General features: G+C 38.5%; 1 protein-coding gene and 1 long non-coding RNA gene across 4 annotated transcripts in view; one reads left to right on the top strand and one right to left on the bottom strand.

Moving 5' to 3' along the window:
- LOC118635900 overlaps window positions 1–14,817 on the bottom strand; it is a 57,547-nt gene extending 42,730 nt beyond the window's left edge. For both annotated transcript variants that reach the window (XR_004960582.1, XR_004960583.1), the window contains exons 1-3: window positions 14,803–14,817; window positions 14,623–14,722; window positions 13,903–14,044 (exon numbers count right to left, since the gene is read on the bottom strand). This is a non-coding gene — a long non-coding RNA (uncharacterized LOC118635900). The remainder of the gene's footprint in view (window positions 1–13,902; window positions 14,045–14,622; window positions 14,723–14,802) is intronic.
- Window positions 13,200–22,659, top strand: part of KLF8 (Kruppel like factor 8) — a 153,211-nt gene continuing 143,751 nt past the window's right edge. For both annotated transcript variants that reach the window (XM_036270924.1, XM_036270926.1), the window contains exon 1: window positions 13,200–13,630. The gene's annotated coding sequence lies outside the window, so the exon portion shown is untranslated. The remainder of the gene's footprint in view (window positions 13,631–22,659) is intronic.

Below are 22,659 nucleotides of genomic sequence, written 5' to 3'. Positions count from 1 at the left end.
TGAGGAAGCTCAACAGCATGATTAAAGATATAGAAACAATGACTATCAACCAACTGGAAATGAAAAGCCACCAAGAGGAAATGAAGAATGACATAGCAGAAATAAAGAACCCACTGGAAGGAATAACCAGCAGAGTTGAGAAAGCTGAGGAACATAGAAATGAATTAGAAGAAAGGATAGAAAAAGATCACCCAATCACAGAACCAAAAAGAAAAAACAATTAAAAAACAGGAAGACAGCTTAAGAGAACTGTGGGACAATATGAAATGTAACAACATCCGTATCATAGGAGTTCCAGAAGAAGAAGAAAATGAACAAGGGTTAGAGAATATATTTGAAGAAATAGTGACAGAAAACTTCCCTAGCTTGGTGAAAGAAAAAGGCATATAACTTCAAGAAGTACAGAGAGCCCCAAGTAAGAAAAATGCAAAGAGGCCCACACCAAGACACATCATAATCAAAATGCCAAAAATTAAAGACAAAGACTCCTAAAGGCAGCAAGAGATATGCAACAGGTTACCCACAAAGGAACTCCCATTAGTCTATCAGCTGACTTCTCAATAGAAACACTACAGGCCAGAAGGGAATGGCATGAAGTAATCAAGGTAATGAAAAACAAAGATCTGAATCCAAGACTACTCTATCCAGCAAGGCTATCATTCAAAATAGAAGGTCAAATAAAGAGCTTCCCAGACAAAGAAAGTCTAAGGGAATAAATTAGCACCAAACCAGCAGTGCAAGAAATGTTAAAAGGTTTGCTATAATAAGCATAAGAAATAGGGAGAGAAACATAAGCATAATAATAAAAAATGGAAAAAATAAGTACACATCAATAATGACCTTACATGAAAATGGATTAAAAGCTCCAATCAAAAGACACAGAGTACCTGAATGGACAAGAATGCATGACTCATATATATGTTGCTTACAAGAGACCCACCTCACAACAAAAGACTCACATAGGTTGAAAGTGAAGGGATGGGAAAAAAATTTCCAAGCAAATGGAAATGAAAAAAAAAGCTGGGGTAGCAGTATCACACCTGATAAAATAGACTTCAAAATGAAACCCATAGTTAGAGACAAAGAAGGCCACTACATAATTTTGAAAGGATCTATCCAACAGGAAGATATAACTTTGGTAAACATATATGCACCTAATATAGGAGTAATAAAATACATTTAAAAACTTCTAGAGGACTTCAAAGAAGAAATTGACAGCAATACAATCATATCAGGGGACTTCAACACCCTGCTGACATCACTGGATAGATCCTCTGGACAAAATTTAGCAAAGGAAACAGACTCCAAATGATATACTAGATCAAATGAATTTATTAGATACCTACAGAGAATTACACCCCAAAACTAGAGAATTCACATTCCTCTCAAGTTTACACAAAACTTTCTCAAAGATAGACCACATGTTAGGACACAAACTAAGTCTCTACAAATTAAAGATATTGAAGTTATATTAAGCATCTTCATAGATCAAAATAGCATGAAACTAGAAATTAACTGCAACAAGAACATGCAAAGACATTTGAACATGTGGGGGCTAATTAGCATGTTATTAAACAATGAATGGGTTCCCAAAAAGATCAAGGAAGAAATAAAAAAACTTCCTGGAAACCAATGAAAATGAGCACACAACAACACAAAAATCTATGGAACGCAGTGAAAGCAGTCCTGAGAGGGAAGTTCATAGCACTACAGGCCTACGTCAACAAACAAGAAAAATTTATAATTGACTACTTAACCCTACAACTTAAAGAACTAGAAAGTAAACAAAAAGACAAACCCAGAGCAAGTAGAAAGAAGAATGGTAAAGGTCAGAGCAGAAATAAACAACATAGAGACTAAAATAAATAAATAAATAAATAAATAAATAAATAAAATCAAAAGATCACTGAAACAGAGAGCTACTTCTTTGAAAAGATAAACAGGATGAATGGACCCTTAGCCAGACTCACCAAGAAACAAAGAGAGAGGACCCAAATAAACAAAATCAGAAACAAAAAGGGAGAAGTAACAACTGATACTACAGAAATACAAAGGATCCTTAGAAAATTCTATGAACAATTATAAACCCACAAATTGGACAATGTAAGTGAAATGGACAAATTTCTAGCATCACATAGTCTCCCAAAACTGAACTGGGAGAGAGAATATTTAAACAGGCCAATAACAACTAAGGAAATTGAAGATGTAATCAATAAACTCCTAGTAAACAAAAAACAGGGCCTGGCTGGTTTCACGGGGGAGTTTTATTGAACATGTAAAGAAGAATTAACAACCATTCTCCTCAAATTATTCCAAAAAGTTCAAGAAGGAAGACTTCCAAACTCTATATATGAGGCCAGGATAATCCTAATTCCAAAACCAGATAAAGACACTACAAAGAAAAAAACTACAGACCAATATCCCTGATGAACATAGATGCCAAAATCCTGAACAAAATACTAGCAAATTGGATCCAGCAGTACATCAATAAAATTATTTACCATGACCAATTGGGATTCATCCCAAGGATGCAAGGCTGGTACAATATTCACAAATCAATAAATGTGATACACCACATAAATAAAGTGAATAATAAAACCCACATGATCATATCAATAAATGCTGAAAAAGCCTTCGACAAAATCCAGCATCCATTTCTGATAAAAATGCTCAGAAATGTGGAAATAGAGTGATTATATCTCGACATAATAAAGGCCATACATGAACGACCTACAGGCAACATCATACTCAATGGGCAAAAATTTAAAGAATTTCCCTTAAGAACAGGAACAAGACAAGGATGCCCACTTTTGCCACTCTTATTTAACATAGTACTGGAAGTCTTAGCCACAGCAATCAGACAGGAAGAAAAAATAAAAGGGACCCAAATTGGAAAGGAGGAAGTGAAACTGTCATCATTCGCAGATGACATGATACTATACGTAGAAAACCCCAAAGACTCCATCAAAAATTTACTATACTTAATAAATGAATTTGGCAAAGTAGCAGGATACAAAATTAACGTCGAGAAATTGATGGCATTCTTATACACCAATGATGAACTCACAGAAAGAGAAACTAAGAAAACAATCCCATTTACCACTGCAGCAAAAAAAAAATTAAGATACCTAGGAATAAACTTAACCAAAGAAACAAAGGACCTAGTGAAAGAAAACTACAGGTCATTGAAAAAAGAAATAGAGGAACATACAAAAAAGTGGAAGCACATACCTTGTTCATGGATTGGAAGAATCAACATCGTTAAAATGTCCATAATACCCAAAGCAATCTATAGATTCAATGCAATCCCCATCAAAATACCAACGACATACTTCACAGAACTAGAACAAATACTTCAAAAGTTCATATGGAACCAAAAAAGACCTCGAATAGCCACAGCAATCTTGAAAAAGAAGAACAAAGTAGGAGGAATCGCATTACCAGATTTCAGGTTATTCTACAAAGTCACTGTAATCAAAACAGCTTGTATTGGCACAAGAACAGGCATACAGACCAGTGGAAAAGAACAGAGAACTCAGAAATGGACCCAAGGCAATATGCTCAATTAATATTTGACAAAGGTGCCAAGATTATTCAGTGGAGTAAAGACAGCCTCTTTAATAAATGGTGTTGGGAAAATTGGACACCTACATGCAAAAAAATGAAACTAGACCATCAACTTACACTGTACACAAGAATAACTCAGAATGGATGATGGACTTAAATGTGACTCATGAATCCCTAAAAATACTGGAAGAAACCATAGGCAACAAAATTTCAGACATCATACGCAGCAGAATTTTCACTGGTATATCACCTAAGGCAACCGAAATAAAGGAGAAAATGAACACATGGGACTACGTCAAACTCAGAAGCTTCTGCACAGCAAAAGAAACAACCACCAAAATGGAAAGGCTACCTACTGTATGGGAGAGCATCATTGCCAATGATATATCAGATAAGGGGTTAATTTCCAATATATATAGAGTGCTCATACAACTCAACAAAATGAAGACAAAGAACCCAATTGAAAAATGGGCAGAGGAACTAAATAGACACTTCTCCAAACAGGACATACAAATGGCTAAGAGACATATGAAGAAATGGTCAACATCACTAATCATCAGAGAGATGCAAATTAAAACAACAATGAGGTATCACCTCACACCTGTCAGAATGGCCACCATCAACAAATAATCAAACAACATGTGGTGGTGAGGGTGTGGAGAAAATGGGACTCTAGTACACTGCTGGTGGGAATGCAGACTGGTGCAGCCGCTATGGAAAACAATATGGTGTTACCTCAAAAAAAATAAAAATTGAACTGTCATTTGACCCAGTGATCTCACTTCTAGGACTATACCCTAATAAGCCTGAAACACCAATCAGAAATAATATATGTACCCCCATGTTTGTAGCACACTATTTACAATAGCTAAGATCTGGAAACAGCCCAAATGTCCATCAGTAGACAAATAGATAAAAAAAAGCCATGGTGCATATACACAATGGAGTACTGTGCAGCTATAAGATAGAAAGATTTCTTATTCTTTGAGACGACATGGAAGGACGTGGAAAGTATCATCCTAAGTGAAACAAGCCAAACAGAGAAAGAGAAGTATCATATGATCTCACTTATTTGTGGAGTATAATGAACCTAACAGTCTGAGGAATGGTGTAGTCCCAGAGACGTGGAAGTGGGGTACAGACTGTCAGTCCCCAGAAGAGGGAGTGGTGGGGGAGAGGTAAGCCACAGAAGTTATATGCATGTATGCATGAACAATGGACATGGACAACAAAGCTCTGGAGAAGGTGGGGAGGGTGGGAGAGGGGGGAATCAGTGGGCGGGGGAATGAGAAACATCTGTAACAAAAATAAATAAATACATTTTAAAAAGATAATATATGATTGATTATTAAAATACCTTTTAAAAATTTATTTTTGAGAGGGAGGAAAGGAGAGAGAGAAAGAGAAAGACAGAGAGAGAGAGACAGAGAGAGGAACATTGATGTGAGAGAGATACATTGATCAGTTGCCTTCTGTACGGGCCCTTACCAGGGATCGAACCCACAACCTAGGTATTAGCCCTGAAGAGAAATGAAACCCACAATCTTTTGATGTATGGGACAACAGTCCAACCAACTGCCCCACACTGACCAGGGCTGAAGCACCTTTCAATGTCTACTTTAAAATCCTTGCCAGATAATTCCAACAATTCAAAATTTCAGTTATGGTAGAAGTTGATTACCTTTTCTCATTCAAATTGTGATTTTATTGGCTTTTGGCATGACAAGTAATTTTCTATTGTATCCTGAAATTGTATCTATTAGGTTAATAGACTCTGGGTCCTGTATAAATCATTAATTTTTTTCCTTTATTGATTTTTGAGAGAGAAATAGATATATCAATGAGAAAGAACATCAATTGGCCGCCTTCTGCATGCTTCCCACTGGAGATTGGGCCCACAACCTGGGCATGTTCCTTGACCAGGAATCGAATCAGCAACCTCTTGGTGCATGGGTTGATGCTCAACCACTGAGCCACACTGGCTGGGCATATTTAAATATTTTATTTTTGAAGTCAGTTATTCTGTTTAGGTTTAGCATCAGGCCTTGCCTTATTTTGGATGGCTGAAGTTTTAATGACAGTTTAATTTCACAGCCATTCTGGTTTTATTTTGATTGATTTGGTGTCAAGTCTCCCTGCAACGCCAGAGAAGAACAAAACAAAAACGAAAATTACAGGCCAATACCTCTGATAAACATAGATGCAAAAATCCTTCATAAAATACTAGCAAGCTGGCCCGGCCGGTGTTGCTCAGTGGTTGAGCATCGACCCATGCACCAAGAGGTTACTGGTTCGATTCCTGGTCAGGGCACATGCCCAGGTTGTGGGCCACATCCGCAGTTGGGGGCATACAGGAGGCAGCTAATCGATGTTCTCTCTCATCGATGTTTCTATCTCTCTATCCCTTTTTTTTCCTCTCTCTCTAAAGTCAATAAAGAAAACAATTAAAAAAATACTAGCTAGCTCTATTTACCAGCACATTCAAAGAACAGATCATATGCCATGCCTAAGTGAGATTTATGCCCTGGTATGCAAGGATGGTTCAACATATAAAAACCAATAAATGTGATATACCACATTAATGAAATTAAGAATAAAAATCATATGATCATCTCAGTAGATGTAGAAAAAGCATTTGACACAATTCAACATCTCTCAACATAATACAAGTTATAATGAGAAAATCACAGCTAACATTAAAATCATTGCTGAAAAGGTGGAAGACAAGAACACCCATTCTTTTAACTTTTTTGTTGTTGTTAATCCTCACCCGAGGATATGTTTTCACTGATTTTAGATAGAGTATAAGGGAGGGAGGGAGGGATGGAGGGGAGAGAGAAAGAGAAAGAGAGACATATTTGGTTGCAACCCAGACCAGGGCCAGGGATTGAACCTGCTACCCATGTATGTGCCTTTGACTGGGAATTGAACCCATAACCCTTCTGTTTGTAGGCCGATGCTCTAATTGCTGAGCCAAACCAGCCAAGGTTCTTTATACTTTTATTCAACATATTACTAGAAATCCTAGACAGAGCAATTAGGCAAGAAAGATAAATAAAGGCATACCAATCAGAAAGAAAGAAGCTAAATTGTTCGCAGATAACATGATTTTATAGATGGAAAACCCTAAACACTCCACCAGAAAAAATGTTGGAACTATTAAACAAATTCAGTAGAGTTGAAGTTTACAAAATCAACATTAAAAAATCAGTTGTGTTTTGAAACACTAACAATAAAATATCTAAAAGTGAAATTAACAAAGCAATCCCATAACAATGGCATCAAAAATAATAAAAATACTTAGGAACAAATTTAACTAAAAAGTGAAAGACCTGTACAGTAAAAACCATAATACTGATAAGAAAATTGATGAAAACACAAATAAATGGAAATATATTTTGTGTTCTTGGGTTGGAAGAATTAATATTGGTAAAATGTTTATACCACCCAAAGCAATTTATAGATTCAGTGTAAATCTTGTAAAAATTCTGATGGCATTTTTCACAGAAATAGAAGTAAACAATCCCAAAGTTCGTATGGAGCCCCAAGAACCTTGAATATTTGAAGTAATATTGAGCAAGATAAACAGAGCTGAAGGTATCACATTTTTTATTTTGTTACATTACAAAGGTACAGTAATCAAAACAGTAAGGTACTGGTATAAAAACAGATATATAGACCAAGTTTACAGAACAGAGTACACAGAAATAAATCTACACATATAAGATCAACTAAACTTTGACATGGAAGCAAAGAACACACAAAGGGGAAAGAATAGTCTCTTCAATAAATATTGTTGGGAACTGGATATTCATGCATGAGAATGAAATGGGACCCCTATATTAAACCATTCACAAAAATTAACTGAAAATAGATAGAAGTCTTAAATGTAAGACTCAAGCTATAAAACTCCTGGAAGAAAACTTCGGGTAAAAGCTCCTTGACATTGGACTCGTCAATGATTTCATAGATATGACCCCAAAGCACAAGGAACAAAAGCAAAAATAAACAAGTGGGACTATAACAAACTAAATAGCTTCTGAGCAGCAAAAGAAACAATCTGCAGGATGAAAAGGCAATAGCTTTCCTATTCCATTTTTTTCTATTACAGTTGACATATAATATGATATTAGTTTTAGGTGTACAACATAATGATTAGACACTTATATACCTTACAAAGTGATCGCCATGGTAAGTCTAGTACCCACCTGGCACCATAAATAATCATTACAATATTATTGACTATATTGCCTATGCTGTACCTTACATGCCCATGACTGTTTTTATAACTGGCAATTTGTATATCTTAATATCTGCCCTTTTTCACCTATTCCTTCAACCCCTTCCCATCTGGCAACCATTAATTTGTTTTCTGTATGTATGGCTTGTTTCTCTTTTGTTTGTTCATTTATTTTGTTTTTCAGATTACAAATATAAGTAAAATGATACAGTATTTGTCTTCCTCTGTCTAACTTCACTTCATATGCCATTTGTCCTTTATAGTGTTTTTAAAACATTGTTAATGGACTCCAGTTATGTAGAACTGATAATGATAATCTTTGGTTCTTGACACAATATCATTATTGGTCCTTTTATGTCATTTGTTTCTTAAATGATATAACAAATATTTGTGAACCCACCTCTCAACCCTAAAGCCATTACATTACCAATAACTCATATCTACCTATGTGTATCTCTTCTATTCCAGTCTCCTTCCAGCCCCCTCAGAAATAACCTGAATATTGTATCTCTCCTTCCCTTGCCTTAAAAATAGTTTTATCTCATATATATGAATGGATAATATTGCTTAGTTTTACTTATTTTTGAACTTTATAAATTGATATTAAACTATGTGCTATCTTCTGGGACTTGCTTTGTTTATTCAACATTATGTTATTAAGATTTGTCCATTGTGTTTTATGAAGCTACAGTTAATTTTCACTTGAATAATTAATAGAAGCAAGCCAGATAAACGGTAATTAGAAGAGTGCTTCAGGTGGAAAAGTTGCATGTGCTAAGGCCCTGAGATATGAAAAATGGTACTCTTGAGGAACTATATAGAAAGGAGCTCCAGTGACTATGGAGTACTGAGGCTTGGGAGAAGAGTAATTAAAGATGAGTTAGGAGAAGCAGCCAAGGACCAGACTACACAGTACCTGGGCTTTTTATCCTAAGTCATTAGGCAGAGGAATGACATGCTCTGGTTGGCCATTTTAAAAGATTAATCTGGCTACTCATAAAGAATAGACTGAGAAGAAGAGGTAGCAAGAATCCAATTCTGAGGTGAGTGCTATTATTCTCCCCATTTTACAGATGAGAAAACTAAGGCTCAGAGGGAATCAATATATGGACTTAGAGTTTAGAGGTTTGGTTTTGAGACATAGATTTAGGTGTTCATCAGCTTTTAGTCAGAGCCACAGAACTGAATAAGATCATCTAGAGAGAGAACATACATAGAAAATACAAGAGTTAAGGAGAAGCCTTGAAGCACTCTAATATTTAGACTTAGAGGAAGGGAAAATGAGATATTAATACAGAATGATATTGAATGTAAACTGTATTTAAAAATTTAAGAAAAAAGAGATGAAAATGGAGCAGTCAATGAAAAATAATACCACCGATTTATTTTTACACAGAAGCCAAGAAAAAAAAAAAAACTATGTAAAATGTTGCTGAAAAGTAAGGTGAGTTAAGGACTGAAAGTGGTCATTTGATTTAGCAACATGGAGGTGGTCAGTCGCTACTTCCTTAGCCATCTTGAGGAATGCACAGAGGAACTAGAGACAGCATTATTATTGTCTTCTGTCATTTTTTTGTGAAGAAGCTAAAGCTCAGAGGGGTTAGGTAACTTGTCTCATGTAAAACAACTAGAAAATAACAAACTTGGAATTGGAAGTCTTATTCAAAATCTAGTCTTCTTTCCACTACATCACAGCTCTTTTCATGTCTGGCAGGATTTTTGGTTTGCTACATGACTGACAGGTTCCATGTGTACTACAGAACTGAATTAATTTCAATGTGCCTAGAGCGTATAGTATATGCAAAACTCTGTTGTAGTCACTGCAAAAGATTTGAAGATGAAAAAGACAGACTATAATCCCAAGGAACTTTTATAATCTAGTAAAATAATATCTATATAACTATGTTCTAAAACAACGTAGAAGTAATAAAGGCACAGAAAGTGGGGATTTAGGTTAGGTCTGGACCAATGACTTGGTAGAGAAAAGCTTGTTCATCTTCTTACGTACTGCTATATATTTACTATGTGCCTAGCAAAAAGTTGGGCTCAATAAATGCCTGTTATAACAAATATTGAATACCAATTTTTTGGCAGGCACATGATGATTATATAGCAGTAAACAGGAAGTAGACTCTGGCTAGCATAAGTAATAAAAGTAAAAAAAAAGTTAGGGGAATAGATAATATATTAAAAGATAGTGGGATATCTCAGAGTTAAGGGAAGAGTTGACTCAAAAAAGGTAGGAATAAGGTCAACTCTGAGTTTAAGAGGAATTTATGGAACTTCTCTCCAGCTTCTTTGTTGTTAATTCTCACCCTAGGATATTTTCCATTGATTTTTTTTGGTAGAGTGGAAGGGAGAGAGAGAGAAACATTGATATGAGAGGCGCATTGATTGGTTGCCTCCTGCATGACCCCAACCGGGGCCGGGGATCAAACCCACACCCAGGTATGTGCCCTTGACTGGGAATCAAACCCTCGACCCCTTGGTCTGCAGGTCGATGCTCTAACCACCGAGCAAACTGGCCAGGGTTCTTTTCTCCAGCTTTAATGTGACTGCCCCATCTCCCATAACCCCAAACTGTTTCCATTCAAAAGGCCATGTGTTTGGGAGAGAGAAATTAATTGTCCTGGTTGGGTCAGAGATCTTTCCCCTGGAATTAGTTATCATGGCCAATAGGAAAGGTTCACATATCACAGATATCAGACATGGCCATTACAGAACAACCCATGGTTTCAAACCACTTTCAAAGAAGGTTAATCCTTGTTAATTGGACATCTACTACATCGCATATGATATCTACTAAAATCTAATCAAGAGGAATGAGATTAAGGGAATGCATTCACTTTTCCCAGACGGATATTTCAAGCCTTCTCCTGTCATAAGACCTTTCTGACATCAGTAAGCTAAACAACAGAGAATTTATGACACAGAAGTAACCTCTGGAAACCACTAATTCAATCTCATTGTATGGTGAGAAATATGAGGCCCTTGCATGCAGTCTTACATATAGTCACATAGAAAATAAGTGGTAGTACTGGGTTACAGGAAACTTCTGACTTTTAATTCTGTAGGACCTTTATTTACCTATGCTCCACAGTGCTTAGCACTGTTCTGAGAACATAACCATGATATCTTTGAAACTTTTCCATGATATCATGCTCAGGTATAGGTAGCAACCTAGCAAGAGTTATCTGTCATCCATGGCCAGAAGTCCAGATAATTTGGCTAAACTGAGTAAGTTTTATGATCAGGCAGATAGCTGAGTTAGAATACACAATGGATAAACAATCAAGGACATGCCCGTGACAGCTTAAGATAGGCCTAGAAAACAGTATTCTTATCCTCCTGAGTTTTCTTGAGGCGAACAGCCCTAGATCCTTTCATTGGAAAAGGAAGTGACTGCTTCATATGACTTGTATGAAGGTCATTGCTTACAGAATTGCTCAAACTACCCTTTGAGCTTTATGGAATAAATATCCCTACTTATAGCTGCTTCCCTTCATCTTTAACCAATTAACATCCAGAAAACTGGGATGTCTGCTCTTCCCAATATCATGACTGACCAGAAGTTTACTTTAGGAAATGCAGTGTAGTGGGAATTTGTGTATATCTGGAGCTATATTACCTGGGTTCAAACCCCCAGTTTTACCATTTCCTAAGGATGTGATTTTTGGCAAATCATTGTATCTCCATGGGCTTTTGTTTTCTCATCTGTAAAGTGAGACTAATAATACCTACTTCCCAGGGAGGTTGTGAGAATAAAATTAGTTAATACATCCTTGGGGGCATGAGCAAGTATATATAGATATTGTGACTCCAAATTAAGAAACACATCTAGAGATAAAGATGCTGTTAGTTCAGAGGACCAGGCCCTCAAGAACTATGTTCCCTAGCAGTGACTTGACAAAACCAAGGACACTTAAGTTAACCACCAACAATCAGCTGAAAACCCTAAAAGCCAATATAAAAATACATTGCCACTGGGTCACTGCTCCAAATACCATTGCTAACTCTGCTCACAGGCAAGGTATCCAGACGGATATTCTAAGGGAGAATAGATGGGGCAAGTGATTCATAACAGGTGCATCTCTCTTTGCTATCTTATCTTCTGGTTTGGTCGTTGTTTAAAAAGTGATAACACCCAGATACACCCCAGAAGATACTATCTTCTATCATTCTTTCAACAAATATTAACAGAGCCCCTACTATATGGCAGCCACTGTTCAGTATGCTGAATTTACAGCAGAGAACAAACAGATGAAGCGTCTGCTCTTACTGAGTGGGAGAGATACTTTAAGACAGAAGCAAACACACATATGAAATTGTTTTAGGTTGTGATAAAAACAAAATGGGATAAGGTCACAGAGAGTGCCTAGGAGTCACTTTAATTTGGGTGGTCAGGGAAAGCTTCCCTGAGATCGAAATGATATTGGAGCCCACCAATGGTTGAACCAGACAGAAACAAAAGGAAGTGCAAAGTCCTTGAGGTCAGACAGATCAGCATATTTGAATAAAAGGAAGATCAGTATGGCTAGTAGAGAGTGAACAAGGTTTTTTAAATCAAGTCAAAAAGGTAGGCAGGGGCTGGATCTAAAGATAGTGGCTGGGCCAGGGTGGTAGTAGCAGGAATGGTGACAAGTAGTCAGATTCCAGACATATTTTTAAGACAGAGCCAACAGGATTTCTTGAAGAGTTGGATGTCAAGGATGGCTCAATGATTTTTGCTCTAAGCAACCAGGTGTTGCCATCACCTGGAATGGAGAATGCTATTACATATAATTTCTGTTGGATCATTCTGGAGTTCCACTAACTGTGGATGGCACCTCAAGGCCCTTCTCTGCCTACTTATGGAATAGGGTGGTGGTGTGGGACTACTGTTTTGGATGAGTTAATTAGAGGCATGGAGCACATTTTTGGGAATCCCTACCCCTATTGTGGTCTAAAATGTAGAGATTTACACAGATGAGATTTAGAGAAGACTGAGTATATCGAGTCAGGCCAAACCGAGAGGCCACAGGGACAGGGGATCTGCTATAGGCACTTCAGTCCAAAAACTATTAGGAATTGGGGTGAGCCAGAGAGGGCGCTGCAGAAACTTTCGTGGCTATCTGGCAGGCTAGGGAACCACTTTTTTTTTTTTTTTTTAAACCAGAAACAAAGTAAAGAAAAGAGATGGGGTTGAGTATGGCGTGGCCTGGCCGGCCCGGAAGGACTTTGGGTGGAGCGGACGGTGAAAGCTTCAGGGCAGCGGGGGAGGGGAAGCCTCCGCTAGCAACTAACCTCAGCTTCCTAAACTCAAAAGAAAGGTCAGAGGAATTTTTGGAAAGGCCAGGAGCCCCGGGATTCGGTCTGCCCACCAAAGAGGGACGAAAATCCAAGTTGTGCGATGCAGCTTTAAAGGGGCTGGTGATTGACAGAATGTGTAGCAGTGGATGGGGTGGAGCCGCTGGGTGGGGTCTGGGACCGGCAGCTGGGAGAAACCAAAAGGAAGAAAAAAGAAAACCATTGCCCCCGATATCGCTAATGCCGGGCGGGGAAAGCTAGTCAGAAAGGGAGGAAAAGGAGGATTTTAGAGCTCACCTCCACTCCCACCCACGGTCAACTCTCTCAAAACCTTCTGTCTCCTTTGGAGATAATTAAAATCGAGTATACACCGGCCCTCGTCGGTGCCCATTACCTCTAACTCTCCACTGAACTAGGTTTGCAGTACGAGGGAGTGAGGACCCCGAGTCCATCAGCTCAAACCCAGCCCCGCCCCGTCCGTTGGCCCTGGCCCCAGGCTGGGAGGAGAGGATGCCTTCGGAGGCGCAGAATCCGAAAGTAAGTCCTTTTCATTTTGCCTACCCACCCCCTTCCCTCCCTTTTGCCCCCCTCACTGGGGTGTCCGCTGGGTGGCAAAGGAGCCACCTTATAGAAGGAGACTCTTTCAAGGAGGATCCGGAGGGTGGAGCAGGGTGGGGTAAGAAAGGGAGGGAAGGGGAGGAGGGGTGGTGCTAGGGGAGCTGCCACCCACGGAATAGGCGCGCTCAGAGTTTGATGTTTGTATGGTTAGAGCCTCGATTTCCCCTCAGGTCATTAGAACCTCGACTTACCCCCTCCAGTTGTTCTTTCTTTTTGTCACACTCCAGCATCCTTATCAGGTTGCTTAAAGCCTCTGGCTGTGAGTTGGGAGGGCTCCATCTTGCCTGGCTTCTTAAAGGGACAGTGCACTAGTTCAACTGAGGGAGATCTGTACTGGAAATTCAATTTCGAGAAGGACAGCAGTGACTCGCCTTACTATGACACTATGAGTGTTGGGGATATTTGTATGGAAAGGGTAGCTTTTTCTCCTTTGTACCAACCTCTAAACTTGGTTCTAATATCCAGATGATTCTCAGGATATGCTCCCTTAAGTTGCACATTAGTTAACTGCAGTTAATTAGCAGTTTTAGCTGAATGGAAAATTTTCTGTTTCCTAGGAGGTGTCATGGCAGTGCAGATGACTTGAAAAAGTTAATTTATTATACAAATATTTATTGAATGCTAAATTCATTGCCTGTGGCTGATCCCAGTGCTGAGTGGTGTCTCTACTAACCACACTGATCTTTTTATTCCAATATGCTGATCTGTCTGACCTCAGGGACTTTGCACTTCCTTTTATTTCTATCTAGTTCTACCTATGGTGGGCTTCAATTCGATCTCAGAGAAGCTTTCCCTGACCACCCAAATGAAAGATCATGTAGAATGGTGTCACTGACTTTCTTAACAGATTGGTGGTCAAGGTTTCTTCTTAGGATATAGTGATGTATGTTGAATTTGATTCCAACATTTACCAAGCATCCATCATGTGAAAGTTCCAATGGTTCCCATTTATTGTCTTTCCTTTAGTACCAGGCATCCATATGCCCAAGCCCAGGTGGCTGGGAAATATAGCTTGAAGAGATAAGAACTCAAGTTAGAATGGCAGGCAAAAGGAGAAGGGTGGTATTTTTCAATAGGGAAGCTAAGGCCACCTTGGATGATCTGCCATTTCCATGTCCATGTCCGGTCAGCAAAATTGTGTCGGGGAAAAGGGCTTTACCAGCTCCCTTCTGATGTTCAATAAAATAACTGTTGTGGTGTATACTTGTTAGAAGGTCTCAGATGGATCAGTGACATCTCTTTCATGTTTGTCTCTCTTATCTTTCTGCTTAGGGAGGGTGGCAGGACTGGGTGGAGACTAATGATATCCCACAGGTTAAAGAGAGGAAAACGTGTTGTTTGAGGTTTTAGGGCTAGTATTTCACTCTGAAAGTTTCTCTTTGGTCGATGGAATGCCACAGCTCCCAGTGCTCTGCAATTTACCAGTTCAGCTGTCTCTGGTATTAAATGCAAGTCACAGAGCCCCTCCCTTCTTTATGTGTTGGGTTTCATTGCATCCCCAGTGCCAACTCCCATCAAGGGCATGTGTTAGTTCTAGGTTCCTAGGCAACATTTAACTAAAGAACCTTCCTCCATCCCCTCTCTCCTCAATTGATTTTCCAAACTGCAAAGCGACCTTATTCTGAATGGCCATATCATTGAGTTTACTAGATTCAGATAAAAAAGAAAGCCTCACTTATGGTTATTTCTCTCTAAAGTCACTGGCCTATAGGCTCCTAAAAACAAAGGAAACATGAATTCAACTGGAACTCTTCTGGTTACTTTCATCAGTGGCAGTTCAGTCTTGTCTCAGAGCCAAGAACCACTTGTACATGTCACACCCACTGAAGTCTGCTATCCACACCCTTGCATGGAGGGTGGAGAAGGAACTATGTATTGGTACCACAGCCAGCAGTTGGTATGCATGGAATATGTTAGAAACAGCTATGCTTCCATTTTAACATTTGATTGTCCTTTTGTGTTTGTATTGTTTTTTTCCTTTGGGAAAATTTCTAGTTGTAGGATATGAGAACTAGGCAGTTCTTAGCTGTTATAAAATACCATTGCTGAAATATGGTTATTTTCTTCCTAGGACAATGAAAGGTTTGTGAACCCACTAACAAGTACCACAGGCAAGCAATAGAAATCCCTTTCCAAGGGCTTCGAGTGGCTTCCCCAGAGCAATTTAAATTGTTTGCTGTCATTCATTCTGCTTCCCTGGATTGCGGAGAATTTCTATCTACTTGGAGGCAAAAGGGTTTCATGAGGGATAATTGTAAAAAGGACACTTTGTGCTCTCTCTCTGTAGTTGAGAGTAGAAGTAGAAGTAGTTTTGACCCCCAAGTTCCCTTCTCAAATGCCTGTATCTGTTGGACTAAGCTGTTCTTGCCTAGACTAGAACAGCTTGCCCTGACATTTACTTTGGTATGAGTTTCTTCTTAGTTGTTGCTCAGCCTTCAAGGGTAAGGAGCTGTGATAAATAAAGGTATCGATACAAAAGTTCTTTATATTATGATATTCTTTAATTAATTAATAGAACAAATACTTAGTAAGAATGTACTCTGTGCCATCACTGCACAGACAGGGGAATTTTAGCAACGAACGAAACAAAGCCCCTGCCTTTTTGGAGATTATATTCTAATGAGGGTGTGTTGGTAGAGCGGAAAGCCAATAAACAATAAAGGTATTCTTTGGGTGGGGATAAGGTGGGAGAAAATATATAAGGCACTTGGGATTGGGGAGATATATTTAATATAGAGCAGTTAAAGAAAATTTCTCTTATATGATGATGTTTAAAAAGATATCTGAATGAAGTGAGAGAGCCAGCCGTGAGAATACCTGAGATAATGGTGTTCTAGACACAGGAAATAGAATGTGCAAAGGCTTGGTGTGTTCAAGGAATAGCAAGAAGGCCAGTATTACTGGAGTGGAGAGGAAGACAGTGGTAGGACATGTGGTCAGAGAGACAGAGAGGGTCTGATCATATAGAACCTTATAAAGATTGTGGCTTTTATTCTGAGTAAGATAGGAAGCCATTTTTAAATTTTATTTATTTATTCTTTTATCCTCATCTGAGGACATTTTACCATTTTTTGTTCAGATAGAGTGGGAGGGAGAGAGAGAGATAAACATCGACGTGAAAGGGACACATCGAGTGGCTGCCTCCCACATGACCCAACCAGGGCCAGGGACAAACTGCAACCGAGGTACGTGCCCTTAGTAGGAACCGAACCTGGGTCTCTCTGGACCGCAGGCTGATGCTCTAACCACTGAGCAAAACTGGCCAGGGCAGGAAGACATTTTTAAGGAAAATAAATAATCAACAATTATTTTCCTTAAAATTCCACTCTGGTAAGGAAGATGAATCTTCAATTGTTCATTTTAACACAATCAACATGGTTTATGTTTTTATGCTTTGGATAGAGTGTTTCTTTAAAGAAAAAACTTAGTAAGCTTATTGCTGAATTCATGTCAACTAATACAATTTAATTTGATACTAACCATTGTTTTTTTTTTATTGATTAAATAGTTACAGATGATTCTCCTTTTTTCCCCCACTGATTCTCCCCTCCCTCTCCCCTCCCTGCCCCTTCCCCAGATTGTTGTCCATGTCCACTGTTCATGCATACATGCGTATAAGTTCTGTGGTTCATCCCTCCCCCACCTCCCCACTCCTTAGGGGATTGTCAGTCTGTACCCCGCTTCTGCGTCTCTGGGACTACCCCGTTCCTCAAACTGTTATGTTCATTATATTCCACAAATAAGTGAGATCATATGAAATTTGTCTTTTACTGTTTGGCTTCTTTCACTTAGGATGATACTTTCCAGGTCCCTCCATGTAGTCTCAAAGGATAAGAGATCTTTCTTTCTTACCGCTGCGTAGTACTCCATTGTGTATATGTACCACAGCTTTTTGATCCATTCGTCTACTGATGGGCACTTGGGCTGTTTCCAGATCTTAGCGATTGTAAATAGTGCTGCTACAAAGATGGGGGTACATATATTCTTTCTGATTGGTGTTTTATGCTTCTTAGGGTATATTCCTAGAAGTGGGATCACTGGGTCAAATGGAAGATCAATTTTTAATTTTTTGAGGTGACACCATATTGTTTTCCATAGTGGCTGCACCAGTCTGCATTCCCACCAGCAGTGTACTAGAGTCCCCTTTTCTCCACACCCTCACCAACACTTGTTGTTTGATGATTTGTTGATGGCGGCCATTCTGACAGGTGTGAGGTGATACCTCATTCTTGTTTTGAATTGCATCTCTCTGATGATTAGTGATGTGGAGCATTTCTTCATATGTTTCTTAGCCATTTGTATGTGCTGTTTGGAGAGGTGTCTATTTAGTTCCTCTGCCCATTTTTTAATTGGATTCTTTGTCTTCCTTTTGTGGAGTTGTATGAGCACTCTATATGTATTGGAAATTAACCCCTTATCTGATATATCATTGGCAATGATGCTCTCCCATACAGTGGGTAGCCTTTCCGTTTTGATGATTGTATCTTTCGCTGTGCAGAAGCTTTTGAGTTTGATGTATTCCCGTGTGTTCATTTTCTCCTTTGTTTCTATTGCCTTAGGTGATGTGTCAGTAAAAATTCTGCTGCGTATGATGTCTGAGATTTTGTTGCCCACAGTCTCCTCTAGGATTTTTATGGATTCATGAGTTACATTTAAGTCTTTTATCCATTTTGAGTTTATTTTGGTGTAGGGTGTAAGTTGATGGTCTAGTTTCATTTTTCTGCAAGTAGCTGTCCAATTTTCCCAGCACCATTTATTAAAGAGGCTGTCCTTACTCCACTGTATGCTCTTGCCACCTTTGTCAAATATTAATTGAGCATATTGCCTTGGGTCCATTTCTGGGTTCTCTATTCTGTTCCACTGGTCTATATACCTGTTCTTGTGCCAGTACCAGGCTGTTTTGATTACAGTGGCTTTGTAGTATAACCTGAAATCTGGTATTGTGATGCCTCCAACTTTGTTCTTCCTTTTCAAGATTGCTGTGGCTATTCGAGGCCTTTTTGGTTCCATATGAACTTTTGAAGTAATTGTTCTAATTCTGTGAAGTATGCCGTTGGTATTTTGATGGGGATTGTGTTGAATCTATATATTACTTTGGGTAATATGGACATTTTAATGATGTTAATTCTCCCAATCCATGAACAGGGTATGTGCTTCCACTTTTTTATATCTTGCTCTATTTCTTTTTTCAAAGACCTGTAGTTTTCTGCGAATAGGTCCTTTATTTCTTTGACTAACCATTGTTTTATAACATAATATCTGAAAAAAGTTTCAAACACATTTGAAACTACTTAAATATAAAAAATATTTTCAATATAAATTACAATAAATGTATTAGCACTAGACGAATGTTTAACCTTTCAAAGAAAACATTACAAGATTTTGTAGCAGTGTTTTACTCTATCATGAAATTGTGAAAATTATTCACTTGGGACTTTTTTTGTTTTAACTTTCAGTCTTATTGGCACACATGATTTCTTCTAAACTATTCACTGTCCTTTTCCCCAAGTCCTTCACAGTGGGGAAGTATGTTTCACATATCATTTTATTTAATCCTCACAATAATGTTGTGAGGTAGGCATTATTATCATCTCCATTTCATAGCAAGGAAACTGAGGCACAGAAAAGTAAAGTTTCTTACCCAAGGTCACACAGCTATTAAGTGGAAGAGGATCCATGTTCTCCTATACTTTCTAAGAAGTTGTTCCATCAGCTTTCTTCTCTCCTGTCTTTAATTTCTTTTTCTTCTTTGGTTCGCTCACCCATCTAACCATTCCCACTTAATATTTAGTATATAATTAAAATTTATTGAAGACTTACTCTGTATCCAGCTCTCTGTTGAACACTTTACATGTATCAATTCATATAATACAACATTCCCATTCAGTAAATACTACTATTTCTCCCATTTTTCATTTAGGGAAATAGAGGCACAGAAAAATCAAGCTATTGTAAATAATGCTGCAGTGAACATAGGGTTGCATATAGTCTTTCAAATTTGCGTTTCAGGTTTCTTTGGATAAATTCCCAGAAGTGGAATCACTGGGTCATAAGGCAGTAACTTTTTAAAAATGTTATTAGGTTTTTTTTTGTTGTTGTTGTTTTTCTTTAGAGAGAGAGAGAGAGGGAGGGAGGGGGGAGAGAGAGAGAGGGAGCGAGAGAGAGAGAGAGAGAGAGGGAGAGATAGAGAGAGAGAGAGGGAGAGAGACAGACAGAGAGAGAAATATTGTACGAACCCACAACCTGGGTATGTGACCAGAAGACAGTTACTTTTCTTTCTTTTCTTTTCTTTTTTCATGTTTTTTTTCTTTTCTCTCTTCTCTTCTCTTCTCTTCTCTTCTCTTCTCTTCTCTTCTCTTCTCTTCTCTTCTCTTCTCTTCTCTTCTCTTCTCTTCTCTTCTCTTCTCTTCTCTTCTCTTCTCTCCCCTCCCCTCCCCTCCCCTTCTCTTTCTCTTTCTCTTTCTCTTTCTCTTTCTCTTTCTCTTTCTCTCTTTTCTTTTCCTCTTCTTCTTACTTTTCTTTCTTTCTTTCCTTTTTCATTAATCCTCACCCAAGGGTATTATTCCATTGATTTTTAGAGAAAGTGGAAGGGGAGGGAAAGAGAGAAAGAGAGAGAAAAATTGATATGAGAGAGACACAGCGATTGGTTGTCTCCCACAGAAACCTGACTGGGTCTGGGGATTGAACCTGTAACCCAGGTACGTGCCCTCAAACCTGCAGCCCTTTGGTCCCAGGCCAATGTTCTAACCATTTTTATTTTTTTGAGGTAACTCCATACTGCTTTCCACAATGGCTACAGTTGTGGAATTGTACACCTGAAACTATAATTTTGTTAACCAGTATCACCCCAATAAATTCAATAAAAAGGAAAAAATTGAAGAAATAAACAATTCATAAGTCAAAAAATAATCAAACAACTTGCCCAAGTTTACACACCTGGTAAGTGGCAGAGCTGCATGTTCAACCCAAGTCTACAAAGCCTATGCCTTAACTACTATGCTATATTGACTAATCTTCAGCTTGCAAACATTCTTTCCCTGGTCTAAATCAATCTTTCTTAAAGAACACTCACACAAATAACCACCCCACCCCATTTTTCTGTAGTTTCCATTTAAATTGTTACTGAAATTGTTACTGAAACCGCTTTTGCAAAGTAAGATCTCCTAAATGTCATGTCCAGTGCTCTCTCTTTAGGTTTTTAACATACTTGCTTAACTCTTTACTACGTTTGAGGCTGTTGTACATTTCTTCCTTCTTTAAAACCTTCCCTTTCTTGTCTTCCATGGTGATATTTTGGATTACTACCTACCTCTTGGACTGTTCTTTTTGTTCTTTTCTCTTGCCACTTTATAATCCTTATTTGGGCTATCTCATCCACTTAAGAGTTTCAACTGCCATTTAAATGCCTGTATGACACATGTGCATCTCCAAGCTGAATGTTTTTCCTGAGCCTGGACTCACCCATTCATCTGTTGGCTGAACATCTTAACTAGCATGTCACACTTAATATGTCTAAAACTGAATTCATCATCAAACCCTGCACTCTCATTTTTATCCTGGATCAACAGCCATATAACCAACCAACAATAAAGCCTAGAGCCATCTATGACTCTTCCTTCTCCTTCCTTTCTTGAATGTTTGTATCTTCTCCATCTCTATCTATAGTATCTTTGCTTAAGTTTTCATCATATCTGATTTGGCCTATTAAAATAGCTCCTTTTACTGTTGTTTTGTCTGCCTCCAATCTCTATGGCCTTTGTTATGGGTTGAACTATGTCCTTTAGAATATGTTGGAGTCCTAATTCCTGGTACCACAGAATATGACTGTATATGGAGACAGAGTATTTATGGAGGTAATCAAGTTTAAATGAGATTATTAGGACAGGCCATAACTCAATATGACTGATATCCTTATAAAAAGGGGAAATGTGGACACAAAGACAGACTCACGTGGTGGCCTAGAACAGATACTTCCCTCATAGCCTTCAGAAGGAACTAACCCTGCTGACACCTTGATTTTAGATTTCTAGCCTCCAAATCAGTGAGACAATACATTTGTGTTGTTTAAGCTTTTAGTACTTATGGCACCCAGAGACAACTAAGAGTCCAAAGTGTTCTACATATTAGACTATTTCTAAAATACATTTTTTTTATCTTGCCATTCCTATGCTTAGAATCCTTCAAAGACTCCCCATCACTTACAGGATTAAATCCCTGCCTTTTAGTAAGACACTTTATAGTCTGTCCTCAACCTAGCTTTCATGTTTATTGCCTGTGGCTTTTTCTCATTACAGGAGCCACATTAAACTAACTGCTACTACTTGAACAAGCCATGGTCTTTCACAAGTACCATGTCTTTGTTCATGCTATCAGGACTTCCAGAAATGTCCTTCTCCTTTTTACAACATGTACTATCCCACCTCCACCTTTCCTTCTACTCTGTCCTCCTCTTTTTGGTAAGTTCCTATGCATATCATGATATCCAAGTTGAGTGTTATTTTCTCTGTGAAGCCTAGAAGCACCTTGAAGTATAGGTAGGATTTGGATGGCCAGAGTGGAGTGGAAAGGACATTCTAAGCAGGAAGAATCATATAACCAAAGGCAAGTAATGAACATTAATATAACGTGGACCTGGAGAGGGGGTTGGAATAGGGTTAGGGAAGGGATGAAGTTAGATAATGCTTTGCTTTTGGTGATAATAGAGGTGGGGCAAAATTAGCTGCTGAAGAAGCAGCAAGGTCAATATTCTTCCTCTGTAGTATCTCAGGGAAACATCTAGGTCTCAAAGAATGTTATTATCTAGCTAATGTTACCTGATACTAAGATGGCCTGTATTTTGTTCCTTGGAAATTTGTCTTGTGACCCCCGAGCTGGGGGCACTTTTGATGTCACTGATGGTATGGTTGTAGAGCAGTTAATATTCAGAGGAGTTTGGAGTGCTTTTATAC

The sequence above is a fragment of the Molossus molossus genome, unplaced genomic scaffold (assembly GCF_014108415.1).
Source record: "Molossus molossus isolate mMolMol1 unplaced genomic scaffold, mMolMol1.p scaffold_m16_p_2, whole genome shotgun sequence".
Classification (NCBI taxonomy): Eukaryota; Metazoa; Chordata; class Mammalia; order Chiroptera; family Molossidae; genus Molossus; species Molossus molossus.
This window is presented reverse-complemented; position numbering and strand designations above follow the sequence as displayed.